This window comes from Schistocerca serialis, chromosome 1 (genome assembly GCF_023864345.2).
Source record: "Schistocerca serialis cubense isolate TAMUIC-IGC-003099 chromosome 1, iqSchSeri2.2, whole genome shotgun sequence".
In the NCBI taxonomy this organism is placed as follows: Eukaryota; Metazoa; Arthropoda; class Insecta; order Orthoptera; family Acrididae; genus Schistocerca; species Schistocerca serialis.
Genome location: NC_064638.1, coordinates 89,310,305 through 89,322,865, shown reverse-complemented (window position 1 = coordinate 89,322,865; position 12,561 = coordinate 89,310,305). Strand labels below are relative to the sequence as shown.

Below are 12,561 nucleotides of genomic sequence, written 5' to 3'. Positions count from 1 at the left end.
CGCTACACTTCCCAAAAGACACAACACGGAGCACGCACTGGAAAAACACACTGTAAAACACTGCACGAAAAAGGCGGCACAAAGATGGCACTCCCAACCCAAGGCAGATGGGGGGGGGGGACACCTGGAGTAGGGGGAAAAACAAGGAGGGAGGAGAGGAAAAAACGAAAAGGGGGGGGGGGAACCAAGGAGGGAGAGGACTAATAAAGGGGGAGAAGGGCAGATGCGAGAGGGAATGAGAGGAGGCAGAGGAGGGAAATGTAAAAGGACGCGGAGGAGAGAAGGAGGCAAAGAGAGGGGAGGTGGGGAAGAAAGAGGATGGAAGGGGGGAGAGGGAGCCTGGGAAAAGGACAGAGGAAAGGAGGGGGAGTGAGGATCAGAGTTGATAGGAGGGATAAATGGAGGGAGAGAGGGCATCATCCGGGAGGGGGAGTTGATGGAAGCCACCTTGGGAAAGGAGATGTAGGGTGTAGAGATGGAGGGTAGGGGGGACACAACAGTGAAGACGGGGCAGGGGGCAGGGATCGGAGAGGAGAGGAGCAACCAGGGGGTGAGGGGGTTCAAGACGGCGGGAGGTGTAGAGGATGCGGATATGTTCAAGGAATAGGAGCAGATGGGGGAAAGGAAGTTGGCTGTGCGAGAGGCAGGCGCTTAAGTACTCTATCGGGGACGCCGCTATTGGCCGCTGCAACCACGTGTCCCACTGTGGCGCCCTCACGCTAAATGCGGGCTGGGAGGCGCGCGCGACCACAGCTTACGGCGCGATGGTGCAGAGACCTCTAGGGGTCTTTGACGTCCATGACGTCTGGCGGGGATTCAAATTTCGTGGCGCGCGGTACCAGACGTGTTGTTCCTTACAGTGCTAGAATTGTTATGCACTGTTAAAATTCAGCATAAGTGCCACTGTTACCTATCAGATTTGCGTTGTGTAGAACCCGTTGCCAGCGATGTGGAAGGCGTACTATACCGTTGGCAGAGCCTGTTCTGTTGATGGTGCGAATCTCTGGAACAGTTCTGAAGCGAACGCCACGAAGTGGTTCCTTCATCTTCGGAGTCAAATCATAGTCACAAGGACTTAAGTCCGTGGATTATGGTGGATGGTACAGTACTTCCCAGTCCCATCGACCGAACGGAGCAGCCACTGCTCGCGCTGTGTGTGCCCACGCATTGTCGTGCAAAATGATGGGTGGGTTGCACAGAAAGTGTTGCCGCTTCTTTCGTAAAGCTGGTCGCAGGTGATGCTCCAAAAACGAACAGTAATACTGTGCATTGACGGTCTGCCGTGGATCAACGTAATCCGTTAGGATAACACCGTCACAGTCGTACACGAGAATCACCATAACTTTCACCATACAGGGGCTCTGACGCACTTTCGACTTTCGCGGCGACCCATAAAGACACCATTCGTTGGATTGGCGTTTCAGTTTTGGCTGGTACGGTGTGGCCCATGTCTCATCCAGTGATACAATACGGCGTAAGAAAGCCTTCCCTTCGCGCTCATAGCGCTCCAAGTGCGTCTGAACAGCGTCGTAACGCATCCATTTCTGCATCTCCGTCAAGTCATGCGGAACCCATAGTGATGCAATTTTTCGCATGGCCAGGCGTTCCTTCAGGCTGTGAAGCACAATCGTATGCCCTAATCCGGTTTCCTGGGCGAGCTCACGAATCGTACGGCGTCGATAGCTGTCCACTAACGCGGCAACAACATGCACTTCTTCTTCAGAGACGCTAGGACGATCTGTCCGATGCATGTCTGCCACAGTTTGCCGACCTTCGTTGAAGGCTTTTACGCAAAGTGCCATTGTTGTGTACGGCAATGCCGATTCCCCGCACGCCTCTTGGAGACCTTGATGACACTGTCGTGCTGTACGAACTCTGGCACATTCAATCATGATCCAATTCCGTTGTTCCTATTTCGAAAACATAGTGACACTGATACATTAGACCGCTCGCTCACAGGTGACTGTGTTTCCCTCGATTGTGTGCACGCCGGTGACGTGCGAGTCCATTTGCTCGGAGGTAAGGTAGGTGTGTCAACAACGTGTGCTGTCAGCGACAATAGTAGATTCCATTGCATAGTGTCACCACAGCAGTATTGCCACTATTTAAGTTCCAACCTTGTATAATACAGGTGCCATTTACATAAAGAAGGAGGACAAAAGATATCCACAAGGCACCACCTCCACAATGTGTTTCATGAACAACAGAGGCCATGGCCTCAGCTGCAAAGCCAAGAGTTGTTTGGTGTGAGTCATTGGTTCTGGCTAAATGGACTGAATGGAGCATTACAGCTTGCACCAAACTTACTAGACGAAGGGGCTGAGTAGTCCAAACGTAGCACGAAAAAAAAATCTGACAGTGCTGCAGCTCCAACAACCGTGCAAGTGGAGCACTATTATATAACAAGCCACTTAATGAAATAACTACTTGGAACAAGAACAGAAGCAGAAAGTGCAATATTTCTCATCTTAACTTCTCATGATGCTTTACTGTAGTATTCATAAAATTCTTCAGTGAAGTCGCTATTTTCCACAGTAGTGTCCGTTGATTTGTCAAGTGCTGTTTTAGTCACAATTGTTATGCCGACTCTCTGTTCAAATATATGGCACTGATTTTATTACGTTTTGAGTCTCCTCACCTGTTAATGTATCTGTCCCCCAGTAGTCATCACACACCTTTCTGGCGTGATGCACGCCCTTTCAAGTATACTAATATCACAACAGTGAAAGCTAATATCACAACAGCAAAAACCAAATTGCCTAGTTGCTTTTTTATCAGCGTTTTTCGCTAATAATACCAAGGTCTCCTGTTTGAGTCTTTCTGGTGGGATGGTCTGGTAGGATATCCACTCAGCCTTGAAAGGCCAACCATAATGTTATTTGAATATAAAAACAACGAAACTGACATGCAAGTCACTGAAGTGGTGATACATATGTGCTGAAAAAACATTTTACCTGCACATCGGGCCAGCGCGAGGTGGCTTGATCCTGCACGAAGAATATCCTTGTGTTATCTAATGGGGTAGCATGCAGCGTGGAGGCATTGACGGCAGTGTAGATGCTCCGAGCTAGAATGTATGAGACATTGTTTACCAGAATTGGCGCCGCTGTTGGAAGACGCGTTGATCGGGTAGAACAGAGGTGCACGTGCTCACATCAGCTGCTCTGCTGTCTTTCTCAAACAATTTTACAGAAATTATTCGCTAAAAAATTGATTCTTTCGTTACTTACAGCTTCACGATTATCTGCCTATCTTTTCGTTACCGATTATACTTACTGCGATAATCACAGATAGTTTGAATGAAAAATCGCCGTCGCTATGAATTTGTGTTTGGTGCATGTTAGGTCATGTGTTGTTGCGTATGAAATGTAGGTAACATATTAAATTTTCCTTTATACTTGGGAGGAGATTTACATTTTTATCCAAACTTAAGGAAATGGATTTTATATACCACACTTACATCCACCTGTGTCCGTGACAGTATGGCTATAGCAATCCATCCAACATATTTCATGAACGATTCAAGATATCGAAACAGGATTTTGTCAAATGGTAGCACACAAAATCGCAAGGAGAAACTGTGTGGGTGTGCAACAACATAAGTGAAGAGATTAAACATTTATTTTTATACTGACAACGAGCTATTTCATAAGCTATCCTTGGTTCTTCATTATAATGGACTACGATTTAGTATTCTGCCACAATTACAACATCGTTAGCATGCTGGTGAAATTATGTAAACTCCGCTGTGTTTCGGTAAAAGAAGCAGAATTTATCGTGGTCAACAAGAGAAATTTCTTACTCAGAACTCGCCACTGATGACACCTCTGTGAAGGGAAAAAAAAGATTAACAGGTCAGGAAAAAATAAGCTTGATAAAGGATTTTATTTCTACACCTCAGAGATCTGTGAAATATGAAAAAATAAGCAAATAGAGTACCAACTTTTTGTCCCTTCTTATGTGCAGAGCGAAGGACTAAACTATTTCGTTTCAAGTATCTTGTAGTTTGTGAGATATATTAACAAACTATTTTCATCTAGACAAGTAGTCAGCTGGCTTCTGCAAGTCACCATGTTCGACTTTATGAAATAGACTTTCTAAATGAGAATTATTATTCAGGAGCCAAAAAGCAGCATAGTCCTGTTTGAAAAAAAAGACACAGTTTGATACCTCCATCTCTATGAATATAAAGATTACGAAAACATGCTGCATATTTTTTATGAGCGACTTATGATAACTCGTCTCAAGGACACACACACACACACACACACACACACACACACACACACACACACACACACACACACACACGCACGCACACATACACATACAAAACATTCAGTACTTCGCTCTGAATGGGGATGGGACAAAGAGATGATACCTAATTTGGTTCATTTGTTTCATCTTTGTCAAATTATTGAAGTGTAGGGTGAAAATCCTTTGTTAGGTTTCCTTTCGTGATGTTCTCTATTAGAAACATCTAGGTTACAGGATACCACAGATGTTGCAACAGCAATGGTGGTGTATTTAGTCTGACGTAAATTTTTCTTCTTTCAGGGCAGTGTCATCAGTAGCGAGTTCTGAGTTATATTCTCTTGTTCCTACGTAAAATGTGGCTTCTTTTACCAAAAATAACAGTGATTACACACTTTAACTTCAGTAACATGCTAATGTAATCGTAACTGCGACAGTGTGCCGTATTATTAAACAAACTGCTGATGAAAAGACAGGTCAATAACTCATTGTCAGTATAAAAATGAATGAGCAATCTCTCCACTTGCGTTGTTGCATACAATTTCTCCTTTCACCAGCTTCCAATAGTCCTTAAAAAAACATCATTCCATTGAAGATACCTATAGTTACTTCTGTCGCGATATACGTGAAACTTTCACCCGGTAACCACATGCCAAAATACACTTCTTTTCGCGTGCTACCATTTGCGATATACTCTAGAACTGTTTATGAAATGTGATGGATGGATGAGCGGCTTTAGCCATATCGTTGCTCGCCGGGCAGAACTGAATGCAACATTTAAGATCCATTTTCTCAAGACTGAAGACAGAAATAAACCTCCTCCCAAATTTAAATAAAAATTAAATAGGTGATCTAAATTTGACACACAGCAATGTATGACCTAACATGAACCAAACACAAACTCCAACGACACATGTTTTTCATAGCAAACTATTCAAATCTTTGGCAGTGAGATATGTAAGTCCTAAAGTTCAAAATGTACTTATTTTGAAATTTAGGACTTACATAAAGGCAAGTAGTTTACCATGAAGCCAACGTATAAAGCTATAAGCAACGAAAGAATAAAACTTTCTAACCGAATAGTTTCTGTTAAGTCGTTTGAAAAAAATGCAAAGCAGGCAGTGTGCGTGCAAAACACTGCTGGTGCTCCAGAACTGCTGCACCGAATGGCGGGTGAACCAGCGTCCCCTGTGTGCACCTGTAATGCATATAATTGTGCTGGACACCACGGCGAGTTTGCAGTCGGATTATGGCTTTCTTCGTGTTTTCACAGTTTCGTCGAAAGACCTGTATCCGGCAAGGTGATACATAATGTTTATTTATTAGTAGCAAAAACATCAGCTATTATTTTTTTGGGTTGGTGAGCAAGACGCGTGATGCATTACCACAGATTTTGTTCTTTGCAAGATTACAAGCCAGTTTTATAGTATACACGAAGATAGTAACTGTTCTCGAAAGAACAGATACTATTGATGACCGTGCAGCTTCTCTAGAATAAATGATAATTAATTGAACCCCTCAGCTGCCGACAGGTGTTGCTGAAATACCTCGATGGGGACAGCTGAAAATGTGTGCCCCGACCGGGACTCGAAGCTGGTATCTCCTGCTTACATGGCAGACCCTTTATCCTTCTGAGCCACCGAGGACACAGATGAATAGCGCGACTGCAGGGGCTTATCCGTTGAACGCTTCCCGTGAGACCCACATTTCCAACTGTCCACAATCTAAATACGTAATGTACCTAATAGGTATTTTCCCATCCACTCGTTACTCGCGCACACTAAGGTGACGGTTCACGTAAGAGTTCGGGCAACCTGTGCGCATTTGCACAAAGGTCAGTGGCTGGGTAGCCTTTAACTACATATATGAAGATAGTAACTGTTCTCGAGAGAACAGATACCATTGATGACCGTGCAGCTTCTCTAGAATATAAAAAGGTACTCATCAACATTCAACTTCTTCTTTCTTCTGGTAGACAAAACAAATGGCATACTAGGAACAAGAGTACCATAAGGCTGTTTAGCCAACAATTCTGTAGTCTCAGCTATATTCCACGTCTTCCATGTAATAATATTTGCATCTGGAAATGCTTCAAGGCCACCATAGTCTGCGTGATTGCCCAACAGCCAAGGTAAGCCATGTACTACCTCCAAACGCTGCTTGTACATCACAAGTGAAGTTCAGACGCAGTCCACGAAAAACATTTGGTCCTCCAATTAGTTGCTGTTTATTAAACTGTCCAGCTTTCAAGCTCCGATGCACAGGTACACTGTGCCGCCAGCGACGACGGTAACCAAGACGTCGCAGATGCACGTTAACACACGTTCACTGTGTGTTAACGTGCCTCAGCAATGCCTGTACCTATGATCTCATTCTGCTGTGTTGTCACCTTATACACCCAGTTCTTACAGTGTGTAGCAAATAACTCTGTCTTGTGACTGTTTTATATGCAACGCCAGTGGTCCTTCCTTGTTGACCTTCCACCCAGGTTGCACAACCAAGAGAAGACTTTAAAGTCTTACTACACCATGCAAAACTTATTATTCCGAAACACTTCAATTCTGTTTCTGACGAACCAGCTACTCCCATCACCCATTTCACTTAACATATTTTTATAACTACAGCAGGTGGTGCAAAGCACCGTGAGAACTGCCGCTTTATGATTATAGAACGCAGAATTTTTTGCACACATACATGTCCTGTAAATGGTAGCATACCATGTAGAACAAGAAGCGCCAAATCCACAGAACAGGTGTTACTTTATGCTGATTCGCGAGTTACTTGCTCCCATGCAGACCCAAGTGCAGCACATTTTCTGCAGGTGCTATATTGCCATGTGTTTCGCTATGAACCCCACAGTAGCACTCTTGCTCCCGTTGGTTTCCATCTTCCCTTATACCTGAAGTAATATCATTCAGTATTTTTATAATGGCGAAAAGCTGTAGAGGGCTGTCACTATTTGGTTCCAATTCCAGATAGAAAGTTTGTGTGTTTGAGGATAAAAATTTGATTCCACAACATATTACCTCGAGAGTGGTTGGATTGCAAGTGGGTCAACGAGTGCTTCACCAGTTGAACAAATATTCCCAGGTAACAGTGTTTGCTTTCTGTTTACCTCAATTGAGGAACTCTGAATAACCCTAGCATATCGATTAAAACGAGGAATTAGGCCTCGTCTAGTGGCACTTTATTGTAGTGATCCTTCATACACGATTAAAATTGTCTCCTAGAGTGGTTAACGAAATCGAGCCTTTGCACTTTGCATACAATTCTGTTTCCTATTGTGGTATCAAACTATTTACTCACTCCAGTTCTGAGATTCTATATACATCACAGATGGTCTTCTGCATACTCTGCTAAACTATCACTTTTACAACGAATTATATGGGGAATAATGGCTTAGCCAGAGCCGAACGGCTGTTTTGGGACTGAAATAGAAAAAGTAGAGAAGTAGTGGTAAACTGATCCTAGTGTAAGGCTGTGGGGTGTGACTGGGTAGCTCAAAAAACACAAGGGAAGGGTCAGTGCCGGTTGGATACGAAGGTTGAAAATGTCTCCAAATTTCAGAATGAGAAGAGTATTTTTGGCGACCCGTAGACATATGTTAAGGTGATTTAATGTGCTAATATATGAACTGTTGTAACTTCAGTGTTGTTTATTAACGTAACTGCCTTATTTTAGATCCCATTATGAAATCAGTTAAAACAGATTTTTGAGCCATGACTAGCAGTTAACGATAAAGGCCCCACAGAAAAATTCATTTTGTGCTAACACTGATATATCTCAAGCAACTATGAGTTTCAAAAGAGGAATAAACAAAGAGAGCACTTCAGTCTGAAAAAGATTGCCAGCTTGGCGATAATTTGCACACTTGTCTGTATCCACTTGAGTGCCAATCTCTACGTTATGTAAACAGAAACACACTACACTAATGATCAATTTGATTAGTGATAACTACTGTGTTGGTGATAAAGAAGTCCTGTTGCCACTGTGTATGGAATAATTCGACGTGTCACGTCACTAAGATGTCGTTATATGTTTCACTGGCCATCAGTGTGCCAGTCAACCGTAGGGAAATATGCACAATATCAATGCAATGCATGACGGTCAGATCGTGGGTGCCATCACAGAGGAAGTACTGCTGGCCAATGAGCTCCGTAATCCTGAATTGGTAGATGTCGGAAGCCTCCTGCTGGTATTTTTGGTTGCAGCCAACGTAACCCATCTGACAGTACTGTATGAGGTAGCGACTGTTGTCTGCTGTATAGTATTACTGTGTTGTACTTCACTCTGTTTCGTAGTTTTTCCATTTGGTTAGTGATACATCACTGTTGCAGTTGGGTACTGCGTAAAGTATGTCCATACATTAGTCGGTTTCAGTTTCAATTACAGTCACCATTTAGCCTATTTGTGCCTCCTTTCATGACTTTTTCTTTCCCAATAGCATGAAGCATAGGTTAAGGTGCCTGGAGTGCTGGAGGCAGGCGTAGCTTGTTCCCTTCTCCCTCCCCCACAACTGGCGGTCTATGTGGGGGCCAGGCTCGCTGCTTCCGCTCCACACAGCTCCCTCTGGCAAGTGTCAGTCACCGGTCAGTCGTCATGTCAAACGCACACTGTCGATACGTCCATTCGGAGAAAATCACTCACAATTAATTGTAGCGGAGTGGGTACACTGCTCATGACTGGGGTCGCCGGTGACTATTGCTAATACAAGGACAAACAAAAAAACACTTACCATAACAAAGCTGAATAACAATGACTGTCAAACAATCATACCATCCAGGCCCATCACCTCACTATGGGTCACACAAGACATCGCCTTGCCCCACACATTTACGTCCTGCTTGTAATCAATTTGTTGATGTATCAATGAGCACTGACCAAAGTGTCTACAAGAAATGCTGTCCCACTCACAGGCATGTACGCAACACGACATAAGAACAGTGTTATGTATCAATGAGCACTGACCAAAGTGTCTACAAGAAATGCTGTCCCACTCACAGGCATGTACGCAACACGACATAAGAACAGTGTTAGTAGAAAGATCCTTACCAACTGGGACTGGATATAAGTGTCACACCTTGTCAGTGACATTTGGTGTTAAAGCCAACAAGAATTGCTGCTGTCAATGAATACAGTGAGGCAATCCCTCTAATATCGTGTCAGACATCCTTTTCCCAGTGTAGTGCAGCAACTTGATATGGCATTGACTCAACAACTGTTGGAAGTCCCCTGCAGAAATATCCAGCCAGTCTGCCTCTATAGACCTCCATAATTGCGAAATTGTTGGCAGTGTAGGATTTTGTGCACAAACTGACCTCTCGAGTATGACCTATAAATGATCGATGGGATTCATGTCAGACGATCTGGGTGCCCATATCATTCACTCGAATTGTCCAGAATGTTCTTCAAACCAACTGAGAACAATTGTGGTCCACTGAAACGGCGGATTGTCATCCTTAAAAAAATGCCCTTTTTTATGGGAACATGAAGTCCATGAATGGCTGCAAATGGTTTCAAAGTATCCGAACATAACAATTTACAGTCAGTGATCGGTTCAGTTGGACTATAGGACCCAGTCCATTCCATGTAAACACAGCCCACACTATTATGGAGTCACAACCAGCGTGCTCAGTGCCTTGTTGACAACTTGGGAGCTTGGCTTTGTGGGCTCTGCATCACAATCGAACCCCATCGGCTATTACCAACTGAAATCGGGATTCATTCGACCAGGCCACGGTTTCCCAGTCGTCTATGGTCCAACTGATTGATCATTGGTCCAACTGATAGGTCGTGAGCCCAGGAGAGACGTTGCAGGTGATATCGTGGTGTAGCAAAGGCACTAGAGTTGGACGTCTGCTGTTATAGCCCAGTAACGCTTAATTTCACCACTCTCTCCTAATGGATACGTTTTTCGTATATTCTATACTGATTTCTGTGGTTATTTCACAGCGTTGCTTGTCAGCACTGACAACACTAAGCAAACGCCCCTGCTCACAAGATTTAATTCCCTAACGATTTCCGAAATGGAATGTCCCATGAGTGTAGTTTCAACTATCACTCTGCATTTAAAGTCTGTTAATACCTGTAGTGCGGCCCTGACCCCTGATCACGTTGGAAACTTTCTCATATGAATCACTTGACTACGAACGACAGTTTCGCCAATGCACAGCCCTTTTAAACCCTGTGTACGCAATACTACCGCCATCTGTACGTGTGCCTATCTGAATACCATGCCTTTTTCACCTGAGTGTATATTTCGTGCTATCCACGCATGAGTGATGACCCTCCCTCATAGATTTACTGCTGCCAGTGCCTTTCTGCTACTTTCCAAACTTAACAGAAATACTCCTGCCCTGAATTAAAGAAAATGGCTTAGCCACAGCCTAGGGGATTGTTTACAGATTGTAACTTTCATTCTGCAGTGGTGTTTGTGCTGTTAGGAAATCTTGGAAGATCAATACCCAGAACCCTGTCATTCATGGGCAATGCTCTTACCGACTGAGCTATCGAAAAACAACTCACAACCCCCTCCCCCCCCCCCTCCCTCACAGCTTTACTTCTACCTCCAAAGTGTTAGATTCCTTGTTGAAGTCCCTCTTTGGCACATTGTTTTAATCGCCCAGGAAGTTTCATAACAGTGCATGATCCACTGCACTTTGGAATATTCATCTAAACTAAACTTTTCCTATCCTCCAGTTTTATAACAACACACAGCAACTGCAATGTTACAGACTATAGATCGAATAAAATCACTTTGTAATTGCCAGTTTGTAGTGACGGGAGGTGGGGCGGGGCCGCACAGTAGCGTCGCCATCGTCCAGAAAGCCATGCAAGTCAAGGCTCTACATGTGCCTACCGATATCCGAGAAATCTCATTATCCCTGCGTCAAAATTGTACTTTATGTATATTGAAGTGCTTACGTTTAAAAACTCAGTAGCCTATGATCTATACATGCTCCACGAAACGTTACACAGTGATTTACGCTTATCCATGTCCTCCTCGTCATGTGGAGCATGTCACTCTTAATGGAGAAAAATCTCCATATATAAAAATAGTTTTGGGTTCAACCCAAGGGAGTGTTACAGGACCGTTTCTTTTCACAGTATGCATATTGACCTAGTGGATAACATCGGAAGTTCTTTGATGCTTTTCGCATAATTTTCTGTTACACACAGAGAAGATGCAATGCTAGAAAACTGTAGCGAAATGCAGGAAGACCTGCAGAGAATTGACGCTTGGTGCAGGGACTGGCAGTTAAACCTCAACATAAACGAATGTAACTATTGCGCATAAATAGGTAGAGAGGCCCGTCATTGTATGACTACACGGTTGCACAAGTCACTTGAAGTAGTCGCATCCATTAAGTAACTGAGAATATGTGTAATGAGTGGTTCAAAGCAGGACAACGACATAAAACTAATTGCAGGTAAAGCAGACGCCATACTGAGTTTCATTGGAAGAATCCTCAGGAAATGTAATCTGCCCACGAAGCTGCTAAAACTGTAGTTCTACTAGTACGTGAATATTGCTCATAAATCTGGGAATCAAACCAAATGGGATTGATAGAGGAAATAGAGAAGGTCCAAATAAGAACAACGCAGTTCATTGCAGGTTCATTTAGTAAGTGCAGAAGCATCGTAGAGACGGTCAGCCAACTCCAGTAACATATGTTGCAAGAGAGGCATTGTGCATCATGGTGTGGAATGGTTTTCTGTTAAAATATCGAGAGCGTACATTCCTACGAGGGCCAACCAATATATTGCTTCCTTGTAGGTGCACATCACAGAACGGCCATGAAGGTGTAATGGACCTGAGGACAGAAATCTGGCCGCTGCTGCCCCCAGACACTGACTACCCCTGTAGGAGGCAGACTGAAAAGGAACGCGCCCTCCCCCCCCTTTCCTCTGGGACACTGAGGCTATCGCCCGCCGTATTGTTTTCCTATTCTCTTGAGAAAAGTGGAAAGTGTACATATTTTAAAACTAGATAAGAAGCTAGCTGTGTGCCAAACTAGGAGAAAAATGGATTTCTCTACAGGACGTGAGATGCTAATGTAAAATGACTATATGTAGTTTGCTAAGAGAAAGAATGCTTACTACGAATGCCTATCACTGTCTGTGTTCTATCTTGCCAAGAACAGGGTGCGAAAGATCACACTGAAGTCAAAGGAGGTTTTAGCAGAGGACGAAGTCGAGGTGACAAATGGATGGGACAAAGGATACTTGTTCTTAATTGGCGAAATGGAGATTGCCCATTGAACCCATTGTACCCTAAACAAGGTCTGCATGTGCTCCTCCATTCTT

General features: G+C 43.8%; 1 protein-coding gene across 1 annotated transcript in view; it reads left to right on the top strand.

Annotated features, from left to right (window-relative positions):
- Nucleotides 1-12,561, top strand: part of LOC126415795 (serine/threonine-protein phosphatase 6 regulatory ankyrin repeat subunit A-like) — a 151,153-nt gene that overhangs the window by 121,894 nt on the left and 16,698 nt on the right. The window lies entirely within an intron of this gene.